This window comes from Meles meles, chromosome 2 (genome assembly GCF_922984935.1).
Source record: "Meles meles chromosome 2, mMelMel3.1 paternal haplotype, whole genome shotgun sequence".
Taxonomy (NCBI): Eukaryota; Metazoa; Chordata; class Mammalia; order Carnivora; family Mustelidae; genus Meles; species Meles meles.
The window spans coordinates 112,778,480-112,805,454 of record NC_060067.1 but is presented as its reverse complement, the minus strand read 5'-3'; the positions used below and the strand labels follow the sequence as shown (position 1 = coordinate 112,805,454).

General features: G+C 35.0%; 2 pseudogenes; one reads left to right on the top strand and one right to left on the bottom strand.

Moving 5' to 3' along the window:
* LOC123936884 overlaps window positions 1–17,145 on the bottom strand; it is a 40,480-nt pseudogene extending 23,335 nt beyond the window's left edge.
* A 159-nt stretch (window positions 17,146–17,304) lies between these two features.
* On the top strand, window positions 17,305–23,096 carry LOC123936883 (annotated as a pseudogene).
* Window positions 23,097–26,975: the final 3,879 nt, after the last annotated feature.

Here is a 26,975-nt window from a genome sequence, read left to right as displayed (position 1 = left end):
CTATTTTAAAAAATTTGTTTTAATCATTCATTTCATTAATATAAAATTATCCATAAATATAATTATAAAATTGTAACCACATTGTTTTTATTCTATATTCCTATCTATATAATGATAGTAAGAATAGCCATAAGACCTTGTTATGGTATTATGTTTATATAATGCTTAATCTTTCAGTTTGCTTTAATATTTGGTATTTCATATTTCAGTTTGAATAGGGTAGTCCTTACTCAAAGATAGGAAAGATAGGGTAGGTGTAAAATATTACAAATATTAAGTATCCATCATTTAACTAGTTTGCTGTAGCTTACAATATTTTGACATACTGACATTTCAAATCCGTGTAATTTTATGGGAAATTATCTGCACTTCCAATTACCTTAAAATATAATTTTATAAATGACAGCAATAAAAGAGAAAAGAAGATACAGAGTTTGTACTTTGGGTCATAAAACTACTACTTGTTGGTTTTCTGCCCAATTGATTGTACTCATCATAGTAAATTCAGGATCATTTCTGAAGAAATGGTCATAAGAAAAATTCCTGGTAAGGAGTATATGTTACAGAAAGTACATAATTGAAATCCATAGATAGACATTTATTCTGCACTTGCTGAGTTTAAATTTTTTTGCACACTGTATAAAAATGCAGGAGTAGTCATATCCCAATCTAGGTGGAGTTTTTTTTGTTTTTGTTTTTGTTTTCTTTAATGACAGATTGGCTTTTGGTCTGTTTGTTTTTTAATACCTGTAGCATTGGCTTTACCTGGGAAGTAGCTAGATGTGAAAAAAATCAAGCTCTGGAGTTTCTGTACAATAACTTAAGCCCTCCACAAGATTAAGATGTATGTTAAAGGTAGAGAACCACTGCTTTGTGAGATACTCTTATACACCGTGTTCCTTTCACACAAAGCACTTATCTGAATAAGTTAAATTATACATGTTTATTAATATATAGGGCTTCTTCTCTACCTTTTTCCAACTAGGTTGTAAGCTCTACTGGAAGAAAAATCTTCTCTGTGCTTGTTCATTATGTATCCCCAGGGTCCTTCATTGACTGTCATTTAGCTCTCTGCAACATTATTTCTGGCAAATACCACCATATTTTGGCACTTGATTCTAAAAGGTAGAGATTATACAAATAGCTTGCACAAAGAAGGTTATACTAAAATACTATAATTAAGTGTGAGGGAGAAATAGATTTGACATCCCAGCTTATGTGCCTGAGACATTTCTTATCATTACTTATCATTATAATATATTAAAAACCAATGCTAATAATGCAACATTTATCTCAAAGGCATTTTCATAAATGTTTACTGTAATTTAGTATTTATATTTATATGATACAGTCTCACTGTAAAACATATACACATATAATTGTTTTATTGATTTAATTTAACACATATAAAATATTTAGGTTTATAAAATAGCTTCAAAATGTTTTCACATTCTTTGCCTCTTTTGATCAACTGGTGGGGACAATATTTTAAAAATATCATCATTGTCATTAAGGAAAAATACTACTAAGGAAGATACCAACCCCAGATGTCTATTGAGAAGCATTAGGTCACACTTTTTCAGCATTGATTCTTAAGATTAAAAATGTGAAAATAATATATTTTAAAATTTTGCACCTTGCTGGACTTATGTTCACAATGATAACTCTTGTGTTTCATTCTTTAATGTAGTTTTTAAAGATCCATGTGGCTACCTCTGCAAATACTTTCCCTTTTGGCTCCTGGTCTGCTCATTTTTCTGGTCCTTAATGAGAGTATGTGTAGAAGGTCTTATAGAATTTTGTGCATGCATAAGAATAAGATGAATCATCTTAAATCAGTACTTACAGATTTTCCAAATCATATTCTAAGAGTACTCATAATGCATGTGGGTTATTGTTCTTCTTTGCCTTTAAAGCACTTACAGAAAAAAGAACTGCCAACACAAATGTTAAGTGCAATGACCTGTGACAGGCAGCCAAAGTCTGCCTTTGATATTTGCAAGACCAGGACAAGAACAGAAATGCAGTCTCATATTCCATATATTTAACACTTAAATATTACATTAAACTGAAAATAACAAAGAGTTAAGTATGCTCTAATGTTTTACTTTGAAAAAGGCATTCCTCAAAATTACTTAGAAGGACAGAATTCAGTGGCAAGACACTAAATGTGGCTATGCAGTATGACCCTCTGTTCTAGCCTTGCCTCGATCCTATACTATGAGGCCAAGCACCCCAGCCTGGACATCCAAATCTGTCCAAAGTCTCCTCAAATAATCTTCCCTTGGCTGACACTCCAGCCTAGAGGCACCCACAACAGTGGGTAATCTGCCCTATACAGGACTCAGGAAGATCCAGAAAACAGACTTGAAGCCATTTGGGCTTGGATTTCCAGTGTATGGGAACCAGCACCATGCTCTGGAGGTCATGCATGGTTTCTGAGTGCCCACATCCCAGAAGCCCTGGCTATTCCCCCACCACACCCCAACCTCCCAGGCACATGAAGTTGGAAGGAGACCAGAGTGGGGCCTCTTCTAGTGCATGACAAAGCAGGCAGGGCTTCTATTTGTCTCAGTCCAAGAGTGGAACTATGCAGCACGCAGGGAAAACATTTGAAGGCAACACAGTCCTCTTGTCCTTACTTAATTCAGTGAATTTCCTCATGATTTCACTGCTCTATGGAACAAATAGCTTTCAAATTTTTCCCTGGGGCACATTCCAAGGTGGCTAGAGACCTGCCCTCTAATCACTTTTCACATCATTTTTGTTCATTCTTTCCTTGTTTTAATAGCATTATTTTAAGAAAAGAGTCATGTTGCCAGGGTAACCAGAGCAAAGAATGGGCATTGCTGTCTTTGCAGAAAACTTAACTCTTCTCAAATAAATGTACTCTGTAGGATTAGACCCATTCAGTTTTGTGTGACTAGTTTACAGTTTCTGCCTGTTTCTTTCTTTAATCTTCCTCTCTCTCTTTCTTTTTCTCTCGCTCTAAATGTTGCTATCCTATTGATTTTCTCTTGAACTTACTCTTTCTGTATCAACTATTTAATATGGGTACTTTCCTCTTTATCCCGTAGATTTTCTCCTCTCCATTATTGCACACTCAACATTCTGCCAAATGGTAGCGCTGGCAGCTCATTGACACTTCCTGACTCAGAGAACCCTGTTCTACTGGTAGCTGTTCAAGTTGGCTTTACATTAGAGCATCTGTAGCAGCCTATGCTTAGATTATTTCTCTGCCATTACTACTGCCCCACTGAGTAGGACTGGGCTGTGCAGGGTAGGCAGTGAGAGAAAGAAAACTAACACGAATTTTTTCTCAAAGCTATTTTCCTTTTTTTTTAAAGATTTTATTTATTTATTTGACAGTGAATGAGCATAAGCAGGTGGAGCAGCAGGCAGAGGGAGAGGGAGAGGGAGAAGCAGACTCCCTACTGAGCAGGGATCCTGATACAGGGCTCCATCCCGGGACCCTGGGATCATGACCTGAGCTGAAGACGGATATTTGCCTGACTGAGATACCCAGGAGAACCTTAAAGCTATTTTCCACTTTCACTTAACATTTTTTTCTGTGTCTTCTCCAATAACTAAACCCTATCTCAAAATAATTTAATTGAAAGAAAGAACCAATTTAAGCGCCATAAACAAATCACTAAAGTTGGAGGTGAAATCACATGGGATTTACAAATTTATATCAAATAAACAGGCTAAAGATGAAGCTTTGCATACATTTAGGGGCTTTTCATATTCAAAATTTGTTGCTATTTTTGTTTAGTTTAGAATATTTTAGTTGATGCTTTAAACCACAGTACTCTCTCTTGAATAAAAAACACTCACACTTAGACATTTTCTTAGGATACTTTCCCTTGGGATTTAAGCTAAACTAGAAAATAAATTCTGATGTTCCAACAGCCTGTGTTCTCTAAAAGTCCTGAGTAATACTACATAAGCACCCCTCTCATGAACCTGTAGTGGCTAAATTGCAAACAGGTGTCTTTTCCAAAGCAGGCTCATACCCTGGTGTTTTCCAAAAAAGATCAAGATTTTTTTACACCTCATTTTAAGGGCAAACAATCTCAGATCTTTTGACTAGTAATTTTTCTTTGATGCTGCAACTTTGCTTGTTTTATCACTGAATATAAAGGAAGCAGATGCTGAATTTAGAATCTGAATTGCTTAAGAAGACATTTGCAAATAGATAATGATGTTAGTGCAAAGCAGAAAACACAAAAGTCAAGAAAAATACTGAAAAAGAGGAGAAAACTGAACAGGTATATACAGATATAAACAAACACACACCTGGGACGTAAGGAAAGCAAGCTTACTGATGCAATGAATGTAGTGAAAAAACACCACAAATGGGTTGTAATCATAACCACATTTTATATATTACCACACTGCCTGTTTCACTTCTGTTCACTTGGGCTTTTTTCAACTATAACTGATAAAATATCTCTCTCTCTCTCCCTCTCTCCTTCTTTTTCTCTCTCTGCACAAATCAGGTCCAGGGGAAATACTCATATACCCAATACATCCTGAAAGGACTTAGGAACCCAAGTGGTCTTCTCTCCTATATTTCTATCTTCAACCCATATTCTCTGTATCTACACTACATCACAGAGTAGTTGTTAAACTCTCTGAAAGATCTCACAAAGTCTTTCTCTTCAGGCTTGAGGAAAAGGGGATCCTGGATCCTGGGGATGCGGAGGGGAGCACAAGCCCAACCCAGCTATCTCTAGAGAAATTCTCTTTCTTCAAATGCCCTCAGCAAGGGTGAGAGTTTTTGGAATCATATAACCATTTTGTAATATTTCTATGTAAAGTTATGTATTGTTCTAGCACCGAATTTTGACCTGGTTAACTTTGTTTATCTTGGTACTTTACTGAGAGCATCAAATTTAACTTACTGTTTTTAGGGGAAAAATTATACCTAAAGATTTATATTTCCATATGTATTTATATTTCTTTACACATTTACCCTATTACTAAAATTGCTACTTATTTAAGTTGATAGGAGAGTATGGTGTGATGGTTTATGGACATCTTCATTTTCTAGGAAGTATATTGAGTCTACTGCCTATGATTTATGTTTCAATCTTACAAGAAGGATTTTTTTTTCATTTTATTTTACTTTCAGTCAGTATTCCAAGATTCATTGTTTATACACCACACCCAGTGCTCAATGCAATACGTGCCCTCTTTAATACCCACCGCAAGGCTCACCCATCCACCGTTCCCCTCTTCCAAAACCTTCATTTTGCTTCTCAGAGTCCACAGATTCTCATGCTTACTTTGTCTTCCCCTATGATTTCCCCCAATTCACTTTTCTTTTCCTTCTCTTAATGTCCTCCATGTTATTCTTTATGCTCCACAAGTAGAAACCATAAGATAATTGACTTTCTCTGCTTGACTTAGTTCACTCAGCATAATTTCCTCCAGACCTGTCCATGTTGATACAAAAGTTGGGTATTCATCCTTTCTGATGGAGGCTTAATATTCCATTGTATATATGAACCATATCTTCTTAATCCATTCACCTGTCGAAGGGCATCTTCACTCTTTCCACAATTGTGGTCACTGCTGCTATGAACATTAAGGTACATATGGCCTTTTTTCCACTACACCTGTATCTTTGGGGTAAATACCCAGTAATGCAATTGCAGGATCATAGGGTAGCTCTATTTTTAATTTCTTGAGGAATCTCTGCACTGTTTTCCAAAGTGGCTGCACCAACTTGCATTCCTACCAACAGTGTAAGAGGGTTCCCCTTTCCCCACATCCTCTCCAACACTTGTTGTTTCTTATCTTGTTAATTTTGGTAATTCTAACTGATGTGAGATGGTATCTCAATGTGGTTTTGATTTTAATCTCCCTGATGGTTAATGGTGTGAACATTTTGATGTATCTATTAGCTATTTGTATATCTTCTTTGGAGAAGTGTCTGTTCATGTCTTCTGCCCATTCTCTGATGTGATTATCTGTTTTGTGGGTGTTGAATTTGAGGAGTTCTTCATAGATCTTAGATATCAGCCCTTTGTCTGTAGTGTTATTTCTGAATATGTTTTTCTATTTCATGCCCCTTTGTTTTGTTGACTGTTTCCTTTGTTGTGCAGAAGCTTTTGATCTTGATGAAGTCCCAAAAGTTCATTTTCGTTTTTGTTTCCTTTGCCTTTGGAGACATGTCTTGAAAGAAGTTGCTGTGGCTGATATCAAAGAGATTACTGCTTATGTTCTCCTCTAGGATTTTGATAGGTTCCCAGCCGTTCAGGTCCTTTATCCATTTCGAGTTTATCTTTGTTTATGGTACAAAAGAATGGTCAAATTTCATTCTTCTATACATAGCTGTCCAATTTTCCCAGCACCATTTATTGAAGAGACTGTCTTTTTTCCACTGAATATATTTTCCTACTCTGTTGAAGATTATTTGACCATCAATTTGAGGAACCATATCTGGGCTCCTTACTCTGTTCCACTGGTCTATGTGTCTGTTTTTGTCCCAGTACCATGGTGATCACAGCTTTGTAGTAAAACTTGAAATTGGGCAATGTGATGCCCCCAGCTTTGTTTTTCTTTTTCAACATTTCCTTAGCAATTCAGGATCTCTTCTGGTTCCATACAAATTTTAGGATGGATTGTTCCAGCACTTTGAAAAATGCTGGTGGAATTTTGATCAGTATGGCATTAAAAGTATAAATCACTCTGGGCAGTATAGACATTTTAACAATGTTTATTCTTCCAACCCATGAACATGGAATGCTTTTCCATCTTTTTGTGTCTTCTTCAATTTCTTTCATGAGTGTTCTGTAGTTCCTCGAGTAAAAAATGTTCTTTAAATAGCCTTACTTATATCTTTAGTTTTAACTTGGTTTAAATATATATATGTATATATATATTTGATATAGTTAGAAAATCATTACACAGGTATTCACTATATTAAGTTCTCCTTAGTTTACATGGTTAAGTTGTTTCATAACAAAAATCAATTTAAAATATAATAAGGTATAATAAATTAATGTTCTTATGTTACAACATTAGAAAGGCAAAAGTGCCTTAAAATTAGATTATTGTAATTTGTGCATTTTATTTTAACTATCCAACAGATTATTGTGTGTCTTTCATTTTTATTATTTTTCAATTTTAGCTTTACGGAAAAATAAAATTGTGAGTTGTTTAAAGTGTATATCCTGATAATTTGATACATGTATACATTGTGTGAGAATTTCACCCACCTGTTTAATTCATACATCCATCACCTCTCTTATTATTTATTTATTTATTTAGAATATTTAAGTTCTACTTGCTTAGCAAATTTAAATTTTACAAGACAATGTTATCAACTATAGTCACCATGTTATACATTAGACCCTCAGACCTTATTCGTCTTACGGTGGAAGTTTGCACCCTTTTACCAACTTCTTCTTATTGCCCCCTACCCTCTGGCAACCACTTTTCTACTCTCTGTTTCTATGAGTTTGACTTTTTTTTTTTTTTTAAGATTGTGCATATAAATTATACCTTGCAGCATTTGTATTTCTCTGACTTATTTCATTTAACATAATGTCCTCAAGGTCTATTCATATTGTCACAAATAGCAGAATTTTGTTTTTACCCATAGCTAAATATATGTGTATATATTTATATATATACTTATATACACATTTCTTTTATCCATCCATCTATTCATTGACACATGTTGTTTCCATATTTTGGCTATTGTTAATAATGGTACAATGAACATGGGTATACCGATATCCCTTTGATATCCTATTTTAATTTTCTCTTGATATATACCTTGAAGTGGGATTGCTAGATCATATATTAGTTCTATTTTCAATTTTTTGAGTAACCTCCACACTATTTTCTATAGAGGCTGCACCAGTTTACACTCCCACCAACACTGCACAAGGGTCTCCTTCACGTCCTCACCAACACATTTCTTTTCTTTTTGGCGATAGCCATTCTAACAAGGTGGTTTCTCACTGTAGTTTTGACTTGCATTTCCCTGATGATTAGTGATGCCAAGAACCTTTTCATGTATCTTCTGGCTATTTGTATGTCCTCTTTGGGGAAAAAAAATGTCTATTCAGTTCCTCTACTTATATTTTTATTTGTGTTATTGCTTTTGAGTTGCAAGTGCTTCTTATTTATTTTGGATATTAACCCCTATCAGATATATGTTTTATAAATATATTCTCTCATTCCACAGGTTGTCTTTTCATTTTGTTGATCCTTTCCTTTGCTGTCCAGAAGCTTTTTAGTTTAATGTGGTCTCACTTGTTTTTTTTTTATTTTTTATTTTTTTTTAGAAGACTTTATTTATTTGACAGAGATCACAAGTAGGCAGAGAGAGAGCGGGAAGCAGGCTCCCCGCCGAGCAGAGAGCCCGATGCGGGGCTCGATCTCATGACCCCGAGATCATAACCTGAGCCAAAGGCAGAGACTTTAACTCACTGAGCCACCCAGGCACCCCTCACTTGTTTATTTTTACTTTTGATGTCAAACAAACAAAAATACAAAAAAAAACAATACAAAGACAACAAAAAAACCCATAAACTATTGCCAATTCCAATGACAAGGAGCTTAATTTCCAACTTTTTTCTAGGAGTTTTATGATTTCAGGTATTAAACATTCAAATCTTTAATCTATTTTGAGTTGATTTATGTGTATCATACAAGAAAGGGGTTCAATTTCATTCTTTTTAATGACCAAAAAACCTTAGAGTGCTTCAGCATGATTTATGCCAATGTTTCTCTGCAAAAATGCATCACTTCTATTGATACCTTTCATTCTAAAAAAAATAAAAGTCCACATTAAATTTAATCAATGTTAAATGTTGACTATAATTGCAGTTGAATATAATTATCACTATATTGTCTCTGAAAAGTTTTTAAGAATTACCAAATACCTATATACTTCCTGTGTTATATAAAATTTTGATTGCAGAATTATTATTATTTTATGTCCCTATTAACTTTTTGTATTTCAACATTAATTATTTTCAGATTATCTGTTTTACCCTTTTTGATCTTTTGTCCTTTATGAGTGAAATTAAACAATATATAAGAAATAAGAAAGACAATTTAAAATTATGATATTCATAAGAACTTATAACCAAATTCATTTTCACCATGTGAAAAACCCCTGAAAGTCTGTCTTGAGTATGTTCATTCAATCTCCCCTAATAGCTCTAAATATACACTTGGTCACTCAAACTGTTCTGTATTAATGAGGAAAGTATTTATATTATTAAAACTATTCACTGATTTTTCAAAGTAGAAATTCAAAAGTGCTAGTGTAGGCTTCCATTACTTAATACTACCCACCTTCCAAACCAATATGTTTTCAACTTTCCAGTGACTTCCACTTAGCAAACACTGATTGGGAAATAAATTCACAAAATCAGACATGCTAAGGTATTAGGGCATGATCACTTGCATGGTTCTAATAACAAATATTAATTATTTAAGTTTTATGTCTTACAAATTGCAGTTAGTTAAACACAACCTGCGGGCAAACTGTTTTATCATAGTTGGCTAAGAAATGTGTATTTGATAAAGTTCCCGACTAACTTCTGAAAAGATTCATCATTCCTGTAGAGAAGTTAAAGAGGACTAATATTATATGTACAAAGGACTGAGTAGCACGCTGATGAATTTGTAAGCACTTATGTTATTTAAACTTTACAGCAACAGAGCATCTGTGATGTTATTAATAAGTGTTATAGATGTTGAGGAAATGTCTCGAGTCGTGAAATTCCTTACCCAAAGACATATAGATAGTAAGGGTTTATCCGAGTCTAAAATCTATGTTCTTACTACCATTTCACCATTCTGCCTCTGGATCCACCCTGATTTAGCAAAGACTCATGATTTAATAAACCCAAACAGAGTTCCTATGAATGAAATCAAGAATCAAAGCTAGTCCCTGATTGGGGGATGGATTTAACAATAGGGAATAAACACAACTAAACTATTTCAGACTTGAAATATTTCCAAATCACACATGTTCTACCCATTTAGACATGTAGGACCAGAATAGAAACACATATCAATAAGAAGTGAAAAAGGTGACATCACTGAAATAGCAGCCTATAAACACTGAGACTATGAAAAGAGATCTTCAAGGGCGCCTGGGTGGCTCAGTGGGTTAAGCCACTGCCTTCGGCTCAGGTCATGATCTCAGGGTCCTGGGATTGAGTCCCGCATCAGGCTCTTTGCTCAGCAGCAAGCCTGCTTCCCTCTCTCTCTCTCTGCCTGCCTCTCTGTCTACTTGTGATCTCTCTCTCTGTCAAATAAATAAATAAAATCTTTAAAAAAAAAAAAGAAAAAGAAAAGAGACCCTCAAAATTCTAAGCACCCTGTTGGTACACAGCACAATAATATAAACTTTAAAAGGCCCCAAATCCTTAAGGGAAGTCTATTTTCTTATTTGGGGGGTATATTGTATTTAAGAATATTTACATAAAAGTGTTTAAAATAACATAAAAAATATATGGTGGTGTTAGAAACATAAAGATTCCACAGAAGCTTAAGTTCCTATCTGTGATATAATCATGCTTTTCAGTATCTACAAAATCCTCCTCTGTACCACCACCACAGAAGACAGCAAATTTTAGAGGGCTTCATATAAAAAAAAACAAAAAAACAAAAAAACAAAAAACAAAAAAACTGGCAGCCTTCGTACCTGTTTGTTCCTCTAGTTGGCACATCAAGAACGTAAAGGCAGAGTTAGAAGCGTAAGGAATTTATTGACGGGAATGCTGATGGGAAATAAGGGGAGAAGAGTGTAACAGGAGTTGGCTTCCTGAAATCCTTCAGATAATTCTACAGGTCTGATACCTGTTGGGTACACAAAGTCTCAGCCTGCTTGCACCTCTGAAAAAGTCTCAGCATGCCGCTGTGGGAGTTCAAGCACAAAGTCTCCTGGAAAAGGAGTCCTGCATAGGGCTGGTTGGGCTTAATACCACCACCATGCTCACCCTTTGGCTGAGGGTTGCCTTGGGAAGAGCATAGCCTCAGGCAAATGCTGTGTCCTATCCACAAGGCAGGTGGAGGGTGTTAGCGAAGTGAACTCCTTACAGCTGATCATCCAGTTCTGTGAACGGAGATCCAGGCAGTGCACTTCCATACTATCTTTGACATACATTCAGCAGCCACAGTCTTATTACACTGATTTTTAACCCCTTTCCCTCTATTTGATCCTAAGTTGGGTTTTTTACTCTTTCTGACTATACTCTTCTCTCCTATTTTCCAACATGGATGATTTGAGTCTGAAACTACCAACCCTGTCTTGTAGCAACATCATTTGTTTCTATCTGTCCAGTATGGATTCTTGTTCAGCATGGAGAATTTAATCTTGACCCTATGTTCCTAATCCAGACACTCTGCTCTGCTTTTCTTCCTACTGGAACCTAACAAGTTCAAGTGTGATTTTGGTTTGGAACTCAGGATTGATGGTAATATCATTTGTCTTCTATTTAATACATTTAATTTAAAACAATGAATATGTCTTGAGTATCAATTCCAGGCTAAATTAGATTACTTAGGAACTTAACATATGAGTCATCTCAATTTTTGAAGGATTCTTATTGAATAAATATAATGCATTTATATGAGCATGTGAACACGCGTATCTTGAATTCAGTATTTCTTTCTTTCTTTCTTTCTTTCTTTCTTTCTTTCTTTCTTTCTTTCTTTCCTTCCTTCCTTCCTTCCTTTCTTTTATTGGTTGAAAAGCTGCACATTTGAATAGAGATATATATACATGTCTACAAAAAGGCACATATAAGGAGAAGGGGAAATCAAAACTATAGTAAGATATCACTTCTTACCCACGAGGACAGCAAGAATAAAAAAGGCAATTGTTATTGTGTTCTTGAGAGTGTAGAGAATGGGCAACTCTCATACATTGCCTGTGAGAGTATAAAATGGTGCAGCAACTTTTAGAAAATAATCTAGCCGTTCCTCAAAGTAGTATACTTAGTTACTACATGATCCAACAATTCCACTCCTAGGCATATAAATTGAAAACATATGTCCATCCATAAACTTGTACATAGATATTCATGACAGTATGATTAACAGTATCAAAGATGTGTAAACAATCCAAATGCCCAACTACCGATAAATGGACAAATAAAATGTGGTACATCCTAAAAAGGAAAAGCTTTTACATGCTGTAACCTCAAAATCTTTGACATCATTATGCTAATTGAAAGATACTATCCCCAAAAGTCACATATTGTGTAAGTCCATTTACATCAAATGATGGAAAAGCTCTATCTGTAAATAAAGAAAGTAGAATAGTACTTTCTAGGAACAGGAGGAAGGAAAAGATATGCAGTGACTGCTAATCTGCTAATTGGTACAGAATTTCTTTTGGAGTGAAGAAAACATCCCATAATTACATAGTGGTGATGGATGCACAATTTTGTGAGTATACAAACGACAACAACAACAGAAGAGTTGTACAATTTAAAAGGTTGAATTTTATAGTATGTGAATTATATCTCACTAAAACACACACACACACAATCAAAAGTGTTTTCTCCCCCTATAAGACAGAAAGTGTTAAAGAAAAATCCAGTTATTATCTGTATATTTCATTTTAATGCTGGTTATAGGAGTCAGCTTTCAAGATAACCATGAATTCTCTTCTCCCTAGATACACCATTACATAGTTCAAGGACATATAATTTGGTCTACTTGACCAATAAAATACAGTAGAAGCGATGATATGTGTCTTTCAAGATTAGATTATAAAGACACTGTGGCTTCCATCTTTGTCACTTTCAACTTTGCATCACTCTTTCTGGGAAAGCCAGCCGTGCCACACATGGCATGAAGAGACAAAATAGTAAGGAACTGAAGCTCCCTCCAACAGCTGTGTTAGTGGGCTGAGATGTAGATCTTCCAGCATGAGCCAAGCCTTCAGAGAAATACAACCTAGGCTAACAGCTTGATTGTGACTTCATGATGGACCCTGAGCCAGAACTATGTAGAACCTCAAAAACTGTGTGAGAGAGTTCATTTGTTGTTTTAACCTGCTTAATTTTGAGCTAATTTGTTATGCAGCAATAGATAACATCCCTTGGCAAACTTCTAGACAGAGATGATGGGTGATGGGTATGTGTGTGTGTGTGTGTGTACATATATGTATGTATATATATTCATATTTAAGTTATTTTATTTAAATTTTATTCTACAAATTATATATTTTATTGAATATGTAAATATATACTATAAAATACACAAAATCAAATATATTTTCATATTTAATTAAAATATATACTATATGTTATTATATTTATACATATCCTCATGAAAGAGATTTAAATAAAAGAGAAGAAGAGAGATTGTAGGAGAAAAATGCACTAAGGAGATAAAACTGAGATAAATAAAATAAATATTGTGTGAGAGTTATGTGTTCTCTGAACTTAATACAAAGAAAAAGGTAGTGAATGTGCTTCTTAACAAAAAGAGTAGAATAATGATAGGTAAAATAAGGACTACTCTCCATGAAAACCCTAGAACATTACACGTGCATTTTCAGCCAAGCGATTAAGTGCATTAACTAAATACAATAAGGCACAAGCAACCATAAACATCTAAACTGCTTGAGATATATATACTCAAAAGCAAAATCAACATCAGATGAAATTTTAATGTACTTTTTATGATTCTTACTGCAATAGCTTTATAGAAGAGTGTTGAATGGGGGTTGAGAGTGGAGTGGAAACAGCTGAATACTAAGATCATTGGTTTGATGGTTTATAATCATCCCTCTGTGCCTTCACAAAGGTTGGAAGTCCTTAAAATTCAGATCTAGACAGGCATAGAATTATAAGCTAAGGAACATCAGAATTTTAAAGATTTTTTAAAGATGCATTTATTTATGTGTTAGAGAAAGATCAAGCATACAAGCAGGGGGAGCAGCAGGCAGAGGGAAAAGGAGGCTCCCCGCTGAGCAAGGGGCCTGAGGCACGACTGGATCCCAGGGTCCTAGGATCATGACCTGAGCCAAAGGCAGAGGTTTAACCGACTGAGCCACCCCAGTGTTCCAAAATATCAAAACTTTAATGTATAAAATACAAAGATTTTAAAAAATTAGTGCAAAGATTATACTTTGCTCTGGGAAAAAAGACTATTTCAATCAACTTGTGTGTTTTTTAATACTCAAAAAAAAAATAAAGCGTCTGAAATGTGACTACATAAGCAAATGTGCATTAACTAACATCCAGTCAAAGCATTTTCCTGAAACACCCATGTGTCTCTTAGAACAATGCATTACTTAAAATATAACTTAGAAGAAACTGTACAAGTTACCAAGCATGCTTAGATATAGTCTTAAGAAAAACATGTACTGGCCACAGGCCTCTGGGGAGAGGATGATATATGTTTTTGAAGCCCAGCAGCTGGGGATGTCCGGCTTGCTCACGATAGAACCACCTGCTTCATTTTTCTGTTATCTCCCCTTCTCCGGAGAGCACCTGTGGCTAATGAGATGATTCCTTTGAATGGGCTGCTCAACTCTGAGTTGTATACAGCTTGACCAGATATACTTTGCCTTCCTTCTCTTTTATCTACAAAGCATATGATTAACGTGTAGCCTTCTTTGGCTCCTTTGTTAATTACCATCTAATATCTAATAAACACGGGACTGAGGAGTTGTTCCGGGCCACAGTCTTTGCTACTGTCGTCCCCTGCTCCACTGTGTTGCAGCTGACTTGTTTGTGTCTCCTTCTCTGGTGCGCCTTCTGGAAGTGGCACTAAGTGAAGGAGGAAAGAGCAGACAGACTACCCTTAAATCAAAGATACTGTTAGTAGAACAAATGGGTTTTGTTTGTTTATTCATTTTTGTTTTTGTTCTAGTTTTCTTCCAGTATATATTTTCAAAGGCTATGCTGTCAATATCATAATAATATCATAATCATAATAACATATCAATATCATAATAACATTATGATTTAGATACTGTTATTCTCATTTTACAGGTGTATAAATTGCAACAGAGAAGTTAAGTAACTTGTCCAAGAGCACAGAGATTTATTTAATGCTTCTATCCATTCGTCCTTGTTTTTTCTTTCTAATTTCATTCAGGAGCATCAGGCTGAGTTTCCAATGTATCCTTGCACCTCTGATGTGTACCTTAACTTTTCAAAGATTAGCAGACACGTCTGTTAGTTCCAGTTTGGCCTCTATCTGATTCTCTGTGATATTTGCTGTCAGTTACAGGTCACCATTAATCCTTATAGAGAAAAAGAGGAACAAATATTGTTTTCTACTTTTATGTGACCTTAGACAAACAAAGACAAAACAATAATTAAGCAAAGAAAAGCAAAATAAGATACCCATCCCAGCGTTCATCAGAAATTACAACCAAAACGATTGAAAATTTGCCTGAATATTTTGGAGCAAATTTAATTAAGATCAGCCTTTTCATTGAATTTTTTAACACAAATTGGTATAGGTAAAAAATGAATACCTACATTAATTTATCAAGTCTTGCAATAATATATTGTTAGACCCATAAGCAACCTTATTTTATACATGAGGACAATGAGACCCAGAAAGTCTGTTATTGCCCAAAGTCACACCATGGGGATTAGGACATAAATATCTTTTTTCTTATTACACATTTTTTCCATTAGCTGTGATTTTTGTAAATGTTTATCTTCAACATTCTTGTTCACAGGTGCTTTCTTTGCCTAATACAATAACTTACAATTTCCTAGTCTCACTATTTTTCTTTTTTGCATAAAATGGTGAATACATTTGAAAAACATTTCAAATTACATTAGGCTTTAGTAGAGGTACAAGGTACTTTTTTGAAGTACTAGGTGCTAAATAGTACTAGGTTCGTTTCACTAGAATATAGTCATATATTACTTGTTCACAAACTAATTAATGAAATTTCTAGATCATTGACACTAAATATCTGATTTTGTCATAAAAAGTCAAAAATATATACATGTATGTATGTGTGTGTATTATATATATATTCCTACTTAGGCATATTTATATACATGCATATATACAATATATATAATCTTATATACACATGATATATAAATATATATAATCTTATATACATACAAAAAATATAGGATTCCTACTTAGGCATATTTATATACATGCATGTGCATACACAAGACCTGTTACATAAGTATGAGGACTCAGGGATTTCCTCAAAGTCAGTCCATGAGCCTGAGCTATGGGTCTCAATTTAGACCACTGTTGAATTCTTCTTCTTTTTTTATTGCTTGTAATGACCATTTTCTTGTACTATAAAATAAACCTCTGAAAGTTGGTAGAAATCATATCATCTTTGGTCAAGTTTACCAGTCTGATTGATAGCTGGTGAGGGCTGTTGAAAATAAAAGAAGTAAATGACTTACAAGATGTTTCGGAATTTATTCGGTGCTCTATTTAACCATGTCACTCCTATTTCCCATTTTCATAGATGATTCACATTCAGCTACATTCATCATGACAGAAAGAAAAACTTGAGTTTAGGATATTACCACTTTTTATCATTATATTCTAGATAATAAATTGAACCTTAATTTTGAGAATCTTCATATCACATAAGATATAAATAAAACTCTTCAGAAAAAACCTGACAACACTTTTGAAGATTTTCCTAAAGTAGGGAACAAAGTGAAATGCTCCTGGGTTGAGAACATTGATCACAGTTTTACCTTAAAGCAAATATTTTACTTTGAAATAGAAATCTTCAAAAATATGGGTTTGTAATGGACCTGCTGACAAATCCTTGGCTATGGAGTTGCTATTGTGTACAAATATAATGACGTACATATTTCTTTGTGAAGGAATCAAAAGGGGTAATGATAAAGCTTAGTTTTATCATATTGAAATTCTCTTTCTCTCTCTCTTTTCTCTGTTTTTTTTTTTCTTTTTTTTTTCTTTTTTTAACCTCCAGGGAGAAAAACAATTAGAGACAGACAATCTAGCTAAATAGACTGGGAAACAGCCTTGCTGTTTCCCTGCTTCATTACCCTTCCTCTTTCTTTTCTCACATTTTCCACAAATGGTTTGATTATGTTTACCTGACATCCTCATACTTCCCCGCTGACTGGCTGTGGGTGCTTTGAAGCCAAGATACACAATGTTTGCTACAAACATTTAGAGTCCTTTGTAAAGAGGCCAGTCTTTGTGAATATGTAGTTGTAACTTCAATATGTCTGTGACTATAGTTTCCCAGAATTCAAAAGCACTTTCTGAAACTAGCCTTACACAATAGTTGTAAGTGGAAGCCAGATTGCTCTGGGGTGCAAATGCTCCATGTTAGCTAAGCAAACGCGGAATCAGAGGTTAGGAATTCATGCTATGAATAAGAAGCTTGCCCACAAAAAGGTTGATCAAATGTTGAACTCCTTTATACTTTCAGAAGTCAGGGCTTTTAGAAACATGGCTGCCATGTTTTGATGCCCTTTTACTCCTAAATCCAGCAGGATAATGGCCTCTAACTGTTGCACTGAAATAAAGTGCTTTTTCTAAGACGAAGCTCTTTACAAGCACAGTCTGGGATGAGAGCTACGGAGAAATAACAAGCAGCAGAGCTGATTTTCCTGAGCTCTTTATGGACTGAGCCATAAATCTATAACGATGTGAAGGCTTCAGAGATTTCCTAGTTGCCCTCATAAGAAATAGACATCTTTCTATTTTCTGACAGTTCAGGTAGTAGAAGTAGGCACATTTTCCCCATTGTCACCAGGCTATGAATCTGAGTAACTAATCTACTGATAATTAGATGTGATGCCTTAAATTAGAAACCAATAGTACATGTGTGAATTAATGGCATTTCATTATGTATTACTGTCACCATTAATAAACTGTGATTAGATTAAGCTTTTCAGCTCTGAGGTAACTCAGGAGAGTTCTGTTCAAGTCCAGTTTCAATCAAGGACAGTATGAAATGACGAATGTAGACACTGAAATACACTGAGTATATCTTAGAGGCAAAACCATCTGGAGCTTCCAAGTGTGTGTGAGTCAAATTCCACTGATGCTGGAGATAGCAGAGGATTAGAGAATGAAAGGTAAATGAGGATTTGGAATCCTCAATGACTCTTAATCTGCCCAATAGATTAAACAAGTCATACTCACCGATTTTAAGTTAGACTGGTCACAAACTGACCCAGTTCACTGAGTAGAAGGAACTTGGTCTGGACTCATGAAACCTGAATCCCTGAAAACCAAGCTTTGTTTAGCCAGTGATAAAACTGAATCAAGAGTAGAAGCTGAATTTAATAGGGACCCCTGTGATTCTCCTTTCTCATTTGAAACCTCCAGCTTCACTGGCTTGTTCCAGATGAACAGGCAGTATTTGTGCAGTGAATAAAAAACCACCTTTCCTACATATTCACCCCTCTTCTCAAATCATACCAAATTTCCAAACTCAGTTTCATATTTTAAATGAGAAGAAATGCTGTAGCTCTATCTCTGCATTAGTGGAGCATGGAGTGCAATTTTGGTCAGCTCAAATGATGAAGCAATGGAGAGGCGCTCCTTCTTTGCCTCTGTCAAGGGTTGGCCTTGGCCTGTAACTTCGGAAAAAAAATTCTCACTTTTTTGTATGTATGTGTGTTGGGGGGCACATATCCCTAGTTTGCCACTGGTAAGGATACTCCCCATGTTGTGTCTAATGAGGTATTTTATGGTGACTAACATAACACAATTAAGAAAATGAGATTGAGAAAGCAATTCACTTTTCAGATTTGGAAGATTACTTCTTCCAAATGGATTTTGCTATTTTCACCAAACACATTTATTTACACACGTATATGAATCTCTCATATTTAATACCATATAAATATATACACATTTGAGGTAATATAAAAGAAAATGTAATGCTTTTTACTGTATTCCAAATTTTTGTATTCTATTTTTTCTCCAAATTATCCGTCATCCTAACTTATCCCCTTCCCCATTCTCCTTAGATATAATAATTGTTTTAAAATTGTGATTTTCTCTTGGAACACATCATGATTTGAGTTAGTACCAAATCCCCTGGCCATTTAACTGAACTTGATCATGGATGGTGTGTCTCTCTCTTAGCCAGACATGGCTTAGATGGTATTGGTTTCATTCTTTTAGTTTCCTCACACTAACATATATAGTCCTGAATGATGTGAAATCATGGATTTCTCTTCCAAATCCAGTGTAACTTTTGAGAACGTCAGTGTACCTTTAACTTGCCAATGCTGTTGTAAGCTCTATTCTTTCAGTTAGTTAAATTTACAACCAAAAAGCAGTATTCTCTTTCCCTTTTTTTCTATCATTTAAAAAAATGTAATTAGTTTGCTCCAGAGTATTTCTTAATCTACTATTAATCTATGATTTTTTTTTTTTGTATTATAATCCCTAAATGCCATGCAGTTTGTCTCTGCAAGAACCAATATGCCGATAATGCACTCATGGCTTTGGAGTCTCTAATCTTCCGTGCGGTTCTATTCACTCCAATAAGAATCATCTTCATCAAGCATCAATTTCTCTTTCAGAGGCCAACATATCCTTGTAATTGCATGTCAAATTAAATTTATATTTAAGGGATCCTCTTGTGACTGTTAATTACTGGGTTCAACAAAATGAGAAAGGAGGAGGAGAATTAAATTCGTCTATTCTGTGCTATGTATCTTATATGCATTCTCTCATTTTATTTTTTAAAAGATTTTATTTATTTATTTGACAGACAGAGATCACAAGCAGGCAGAGAGGCAGTCAGAGGGTGGGTGGGTGGGGGAAGCAGGCTCCCTGTTGAGCAGAGAGCAAGATGCGGGGCTTGATTCCAGGACCCTGAGATCATAACCTGAGCTGAAGGCAGAGGCTTTAACCCACTGAGCCACCCAGGCACCCCATATCCTCTCATTTTAGATTCAGAGCAAACCTGAGAAGGAAGGAGTATCATTTCCTTTACATAAATGAAGAAAGTGAGACATACATACCAAGAAATTTCCTAAATTCCTAAAGCCAATGAAACTTTAGGCCCTTTATAATTCCCTGTTCTACAGAGAGGCAGGGGTATATGGAGGGTAGGAAAAAGGTGGGAAGGACTGTTTGCCACTGCCAAGAAACAAGGATACTATACCTAAGGTAATAGGGATCTGCTTCTTTTATTAACTTACACATGTACAGTCTCTAAATATTTTTATCAATATTTGCACAAGCAGTGAGAGATATAAAAGAATATTCCAGAAGAAAATTGAAGGAAACATTGTGAAAATTAACCCATTTTGCAGATTATGTGCTAATTGTCTATGTGCATTTATTGAACAAAATATAACATAAATGAGAGAGGAATCATATTAACATTTAATAACATAAATAGACATGACTCACAATCATTGAGATTATAAAATGCACTTTCATGATCAGTCACATCCTGCTGACAATTTAATTTCTGCAAATATATTTAACAAATTGAATTAAAGTGTACATTGCATGCAGTATGAGTGCTTCTTTTTAAGTACTTTGTTATGGCAATATGCAATAACAATATGAAACAATAAACGACTATTATAAATATTGGGAAAGGTTTGTTTTGAGGAATAACCTAAAGATAAAGGCAGTAAAACATGATAGCTTACTTTTAAGTTCACAGAATTACATTCTTTTATCACTTCCCCACCAAAAAAAAAAAAAAAAAGTTAAACATTACCTGTTGTTATATTCAAAGACATTGAGTATAGCTTGGAGGGCAATAAAAATTCCATTACTGTAAATATTTAATTTGTTTAGAGTTCCAAATACATATCCTTATTCATGAAAGATATAATGTAGTAGTGGAGAAAGACCAGTAAAACATATAAAAAGATAAAATGCTGAGATTTGGAGATTAAAAGAACACCTACAAAATGGGCTTTGATAATATCACTTGGAGGTGCATTTGTACTAAGATAGGTAGGGTCGAATAGATTTGTCACATAGAAAGAGCAAACTCTATAGATCAATTGCCACTGACTCATTTCCTTGTCCCCACACTCAGGTCTTCCTTAGGGCCTCTGGGGCATGCAGTCACTTTGTCTAAGTGGTGACTCCATTCTGGTAACAACTTTCTGGAACAGAAATTTCCATTTTTATCATTTTACATTTGAAGAAAGTAAGGCCTGGAGGGGTTAGATAACTTTTCAAAGCCACACAAATGGTAAGTGTTCAAAATGAGTTACTTGGACAAACTACCCATTTTAACTCCAGAACTATTTCTCTTATCTACTATTATATATAATTTTATATTCTCTAAGAAGTCATGTCATATACAGTGCCAACATACACATACTTAAATGTCATTTTGTCATTACTCAACATATCTACACAAAAGAACAGGAATGCAAGTATACAGGAAAAAGAAAAATCTTCATGCGCACTATAACAGATTACTTGCCTTCTGCCTGTTCCATAGAAATATTTCAAATTTTATGCTGCAATAAAAAGGACTGGTACACATTTTAGACTCTTGACCCATGCTGGTTCAAGATTTTTAGTGCGAAAAAATAGAGATCAAAAGTGGACTTCTACACGAAATACATTGTTCTATAATTTGTGTCTAGATAAACACACAATCGGGTTTCATACAGTATAAATATACATCATTTAAATAATTCATAATAGCTGAGGGGATTGAAATAAACAAAAAGTAAGGTTGCTAGCCTTTTGAAATAGTTGCTAGAGTCTGTTTTTCTTAAAAGCCAGTATTGCTCATATTAACTTCTCCTTTTTCCTATGTAATGTTCAAGGACTTATAAAAGAGCATACTTTTTAGCCTTTTGTTTATTTATACGAGCAATTCTGGCATACACACCACCACTGGCTGTAACAAATGTGACAAGGGAGCAAATAAAACTATGCTTCATTTATTAAGTTGCAGACTAGTGCTATTCCGTTTGTAACTGATTTCTGGAAATAACGTATTTTTGGCGATTAGGTGCCTGGCTTTCTTCAGATCTTGAAAAAACTGCAAATGTAGGTGGGAACTACAACATAGTAATGATATTGTCTGGTTTGTAATGGCCTTGTCCACTCTATTGGACCAGTGCTTAGGAGTCACATTACGGACTATTCCAGTCTACCACAGCTAAGGAATTCTTTGTCTTCCCTAGGAAGCCACAAAATAAACTGGCCCATTTTCTTGGGAGAGCAATTTTAATATTCTTTAAAATATTTTCATACACAGACATAGATATGTCATGAAAAAGAGGGGAAATCCCCAAATGTTCTTAAAAGACTTAAAATTCACGTATACAGAAAGTCCCTTATGATTCCATGCCTCAGTCCCCCTTTTACCATTATCAATACACTCAATTTGGGCTTCTTAAGAGCAAATGTTTGAAAACCCCAGGAGGATACCTTGGTAAAATATATGTAGGGAGAAGTTATCTCCCCACCAGGAGGGACTAGATAACAATCTTTGTTTTCTTCCCTGGCAAGCCAGCACTGCACAGTTGTTTTTAGTTCTCAAGTTTTTATGACAAACTAGTCCCCAGTCAAGGGTACTTTTTTGCAATAACACTTGCTCACACACAGATTAGAATGGAAGCTCATACAACTAACTTACAAAGATGTCTTATATGTCTTAAGACTATACACTGGTTAGAGTACATATTTGAATATTGCTCTCATTTATCAAAAAGAGAGATGGGCAGTTAGAACCCCAAGAGTTTGGATCTGGTTTATAGCTATGTTTTATTTTGTCCACCATGTTTTCTTACAAAAAGAGATTTGGGGCTCTTTTTTCCAGTGCTGATAGAGCTCTCACAAACAGGGAAATATTCCTAAAAGTCGCCTGACTTTCTGCAAGAAGTGTGGCAAGCACCAACATCACAACGTGACACAGTTCAAGAAAGGCAAAGATTCTCTTCATACCCAGGGAAAGCAGTGTTATGACGGGAAGCAGGGTGGCTATGTGGGCAGAGTAAGCCAATTTTCTGGAAAATGGCTAAAGCTAAGTAACATTGTGCTGAGGTTTGAATGTATTGAGCCCAGCTACTACAAATCTAAGAGAATGATGGCTATTAAGAGATGCAAGCATTTTGAATTGGGAGGAATAGAATAGAAAGGGCCAAGTGATCCAGTTTTAAGCTTCATATTTTTTATACTAAGACAATAAAATCTTGAGGATCTAAACAAAAACCCCTTATTATCAGCTTCTCTTGAAACAGAAAGACCTGACAAGAATTTGCCCACATTCTTGAATAGTGACAATCTTTACTACTCAAATATTGAGTGGCACTTCATGCAGATTCTTTGTTCTTTGGTTGGCCACACTCCCCACCACTCCTGATTACTTACTGATTTCATTCACCTTCTCTCATTTATTTCACCTCTCTGGCCTTTGACTATCAACACAATTAAAACAAGCACATACCAATTTACCATTTTGACTACTAAGTCATCCATTAAGTATAGCTTTTTAGTCCAAATGACTGAACTGCTTATGAATGGAAATGGCCTATGATATATGTGTCTCACAGTAACATCGATCCATTGTTTGCCAAATGTCAGTGTAGATACATTATTTTTTAATTAATGGTAAATTTCCAGGTCAAAATAATTAAAGGATGAAGGAAAGGAGAAATTGCTTAGAGAAATTGAAATTGATTATCTACTTTTCTCAAGCACAGAAGCATAAGGATATTTTGACTGGGGAAAGACAATGTCAACAATTTAATTACCTTATGAACACAGGTGATTCAATTTTCAATTTGTAAGATGTCCAACAACAAGTAAGTTTTAGGCCTTATCTCTACCCATAATGTCCAGAACCTTTAAAAAAATTATTTATTTATTTGTCAGAGAGAGAGAGAGAACAAGCAGGCAGAATGGCAGGCAGAAGCAGAGAGAGAAACAGGTTCCCCACTGAGCAAGGAGCCCAATGAGGGACTCGATCACAGGACCCTGGGATCACGACCTGAGATGAAGGCAGCGGCTTAACCGACTGAACCACCAAGGTGCCCCAAATGTTTAGAATCTTGACTTACTTTCAAAATGACAAATATGCATGGTGCTGGTAATTTTACTGAAATTTGTTTTATATTACGTGACCTTACAGAATTTGTGGTCCAAATGCAAATTTTTTTTTTTTGCTAATAAGTAAAGCCTGATGTTATTTCTCCTATAATTCTCTTATTTTGAAAAACAAGTTCAGAAATGTTAATTGTCACTATTCATGACCTAATGTTAATTTTAGTGAGTCTAATACATCCTTTGCAGAATGTGATAGAAATGAAAGAAAAACAAAAACAAAAAGTCAGTCATCAAACTGAGGCATTTATAATTAAATATACAGCATCCCAGGGGCATCTGTATGGCTGAGTTGGTTAAGCATTTGACTCTTGATTTCAGTTCTGGTCATGCATGATCTCAGGGTTATGAGATGGAGCCATGAGTAAGCTCAGCAGGGAGTTAGCTTCTCTCTCTCTCTCTATCTTTCTCTTTCTCTCTCTCTCTCTCCCTCCTTGCCCCTACTTATGCAAGCTTTCTCTCTCTCTCTCTCTCACTCTCAAATAAAAAATAAACAAATCTTTATAAATGAATTTATAAATAAACAACATCCTGAAAGCAGTTTACCCATTTGCTTTAGTTTAATTTTTTTTTCTTTGTAAAGATGTTTAAAAGTAGGGCTCAGAATAAAGAAAACTGCACAGTTTTGTGGTCATAAATTTTCATATATTTAATAGCTATTCAAAGATAAGGAAATTAAATAGTTCTGTACATCTAATATTCTATTTGTTTTGGGCTGATTGTTTTATGTGCACATTGGATGCTAAACCCTACTTTGTTTTGGGCAAAAAATCAGCCAAAATTATTTCAAAAGAGAGGCACTGTTTTATAGATAATTAAATCTTATGCTTTATCAAAATGTTTATGTTTCATTCATACTAAATTAATTTCTCTTAGCTTATAAAATGACTTTGTAATACTCTTTCATCCAGGTACTAGTTTGGGAGATAGGAAATCTGACCCTTACAGTGATTAATCATGAGATTTTATGAAACAAACTTTTATTTTCTGGTCTTAGTTTCCCCAAATAGTGACCTAACTCAGAAATTTTGATATAGTTTACCCTATTTTTAATATGTGTCTCTAGAAAGAAAATAGCAAATTTTTAAACAATTCATTTCACTCCTTATAACAAATGCTACAATTACTGTAATGGTTATCGTCCTCTTACCTCTTCTTCACCACATAATGCTTTGTCAGAAGACCATTGAAGATGGACCTGTTAATTTTCAGTCTGTCATCCTAGTCTTTATTCTTGTTTTCTGATTGACTCTGAACAAACCGCACTGGATTCCTAATCAAGATTTTAAAAATATATATTATTTTTTATGAGCAGAATGGATAATGCAATAAGAAAAAAGAAACAAACAAGAAATTGGAAATAGAAAGTTTGTATATAGAGAAAGAAAATTGCCATCATTTCCAGATGATCAAATTGGATACTTAGATGCACAAGAAAGACATCAACAAAATAGTTTGGTGTTAAAAGAGAATGTGCTTTGTAGCTACTTACAAGATTAATTTTTTAAAAATTTTTATTTATTTAGTTGACAGAGAGAGAGAGAGATCACAAGTCGGCAGAGAAGCAGGCAGAGAGGTGGCGAAACAGGCTCCCTGCTAAGCAGAGAACCCAATGCGGGGCTCGATCCCAGGATCCTGAGATCATGACGTGAGATGAAAACACAGGCTTAACCCACTGAGCCACCCAGGTGCCCCACAAAATTAATTTTTAAATGAAAAGTAGCTTTCACATATTTCAAGACAAAAACATTATGAAGTATCCATTAAAGCAAAGGACCACAAGCTGATGGTGGCCAGAGTGTAAGGGGGTAGGGGGATGAGCAAAATGGTCAAAGGGAAATGAGTAATATGGGCTTCCAGTTATAGAATGAGTAAGTCACCCCAATAAAAGGCACAGCATAGGAAATATAGTCGATGATGTAATAGCATCGCATGATAATAGATATTAGCAATGTTTGTGGTGAACGTAGCATGCAAGCTGAATTGCTATGTTTTATACCTAAAACTAAGGTAACATTCTGTATCATCTATATTGAAATAAAAAAAACTTTAATAAATAAAAAGTAAATAACTCATTGACTAAGGCAATAAGAAAGATAAAATATTAAGAAAGAAAATTAAGAATATAAAACCAAAAAATATGAACAAATGACAATGCATATTCTATCATTAGTGAGGAAAACCCAATATTAATTCCATGAGTTCTATACTGATAAATATAATCTCAGTAAAATACTAATAAATATTTATTTATTTATTGTTTCTTTTCAGTTTTCCAGAATTCATTGTTTATGCATCACACCCAGTGCTCCTTGCTATACGCGCCCTCTGTAATACCCACTACCAGGCTCACCCAACCTCCCACACCCTTTCCTCCAAAACCCTTAGTTTATTTCTCAGAGTCCACAGTCTCTCATGGTTTATCTCCCTCTCCAGTTCCCCCCAACTCACTTCTCTCCATCTCCCCATGTCCTCCGTGTTATTCCTCATGCTCCACAAATAAGCGAAACCATATGATAATTGACTCTCTCTCTGCTTGACTTATTTCACTCAGCATAATCTCTTCCAGTCCCATCCATGTTGATACAAAAGTTGGGTATTCATCCTTTCAGATGGAGGCATAATACTCCAAAGTATATTTGGACCACATCTTCTTTATCCATTCATCCACTGAATCTTGGTTCTTTCCACAGTTTGGCAACTATGGTCATTGCTGCTATGAAAATTGGGGTACAGATGGCCCTTCTTTTCACTACATCAGTATCTTTGGGGTAAATACCCAGTATGCAATTGCAGGGTCATAGGGAAGCTCTATTTTTAATTTCTTAAGGAATCGCCACACTGTTTTCCAAAGTGGTTGCACCAACTTGCATTCCCACCAACAGTGTAAGAGGGTTCCACTTTCTTTTTTTTTTTTTTTTTTTTTTTGAGGGTTC